The following is a 2,021-nucleotide window of genomic DNA, read 5'->3' on the forward strand; positions in this document are numbered from 1 at the left end:
ACAGTGAGTAAACTTACTATCGTCTTAATTATCTAGAGTAGATTTATTTAATTGTGTGATTTTATGGAAAAATGGTTTAATTGGAAAATTATTGTGTTTTATGGGAAAATGAGATTTTATAAAATAATTTTATAAAATTTTTGAAAATTTAATAATGATTTCAAAAATAGAGTAATTGGAAACCTATACTATGATTGTGTTGTTTATCCATGATTTTCATTAAATGGATTACAATAAATGTGGGTATGACTGGTTATTTTTATGATTTTAAGAATATGTGAACTGCTTTGATTTGCCTTGAATGTGTTAAGTGAGTCATGTCATACTATTGTGATTTTATTGGTTGGTGGATAATAAAGTGGGCACTGTAGTGATGGGGGTTCCGTGGGCCAGCCTAATTAGAGGGGCACGGTTCTCAATTATTGAGCTTACCTCGATTGGAGAGGCACGTAGAATAACTCCCGAGGTAGGATTTGTGGGCACTGCAGTGACAGGGGTTCCGTGGGCCAACCTAATTAGAGGGGCACGGTTCCCAATTATTGAGCTTACCTCGATTGGAGAGGTGCGTAGGATAACTCCCGAGGTAGAATTTGAGTACACTTCACGCTAGCCACCACGTGAAATTAGGACTCAGCCAACGTCAAGGAACGACTGTGTTGTCAGAGGTGAAATGTGTTTGTGTGTGTGACAATAAACAGCCTTGGCAGTCTCAGTAAGATGCCTTCGCAGGGTATCCCCGAGAATGGATTTTTGGCAAGGGCCAAGTTTTTGAAAAGTGCATAAGCCATGTTGAGTAATTGGATGAAATCCAATTATTTATATGGGTTGGGATGAATTATTTTAATTGTCTCCTATTACTCGGCTTTAGATTATTTTGATGATGTCTGTCTACTCACTGGGATTTTATAATCTCACCCCTTCTTCCTATCCATTTTTCAAGCTTAGGACAATTTGTTGATAGTTGATTAAAACGAGAATTAATCTCAGAGTTGCATCTTAGAAAGTAAGGGTTCGTAACCCTACATTTTCTTAGTCAGTTGAGGGCCCACATGTCATTGTAAAAGAAATTTTATTCTTCAGTTATTTAATTTAAAATATGTATGAATATATTTAGCTTTTACACCATGTTTTTGGCGAGTTTTGGTATTTTCGAAGAAAAATGACGAAAATGCCCCTGTGAGCCAGAAAGTAATATTTTATTGTTTTGATTTGGAAATGACTTATGATTTTTTTTGAAATGTGAGATTTAATAACTATCGCTCACTGGGGAGATGTAGAAGCTGATGCTAAGCCTTGCGGGGTTTCGATCGGCATTCGGGGTAATGAGTGCCTATCGGGACGTCGCGGTGGTTGTCACGGGCTCGATGGGAGTTCCGAGTCGTGACAGTTGGTGCTAGAAACCTACTGTTTGTGTGGTAGAGATGTCAACTAGAATTCTCTACCAAATAGGGTATTTACAAGCTACCACATACCTGAAATGTTTGAAAATGAGGTGGGTGAGATTTTGCAATCCCAATGAGTAAACAGACATTATCATAAATATCTAAAGGCGAGTAAAATTGAGGCAAGTTTAAACAACAAATTATGAACCATTTCATAATGTTTTCAATTTATTTCTTAAACCATAAAATATTTGTAATTTACCAAAACAGTTGTTAAGGCTTATGTCTTTTATTAAAAATAAGGCTCAAGCCAAAACTAATCCTCGGGGATACCTTGGCCGAGGCATCTAACCGAGTCTGCCAAGGTCGTTATAACATTTACATGTGAAACACATTTTTATTTTTAAAACAAGCCGTTCCTTGACGTTGGCCGAGTTACACATTCACGTAGGGGTTCGACGTGAAGTGAGCTCTAATACTACCCCAGGAGTTACCCTCATCGCCTCTACAATCGGAGTAACTATATAACCGAGTTTACCGTGCCCCTCTAATAGGCAGTCCGCGAAAACCTGTCACTGCAGTGACTAACCCACCAATTTTAATAAATTTCGACAGTATAACGTGGATTTTATTTATTTA

The sequence above is a fragment of the Theobroma cacao genome, chromosome 5, assembly GCF_000208745.1.
Source record: "Theobroma cacao cultivar B97-61/B2 chromosome 5, Criollo_cocoa_genome_V2, whole genome shotgun sequence".
Lineage (NCBI taxonomy): Eukaryota > Viridiplantae > Streptophyta > Magnoliopsida > Malvales > Malvaceae > Theobroma > Theobroma cacao.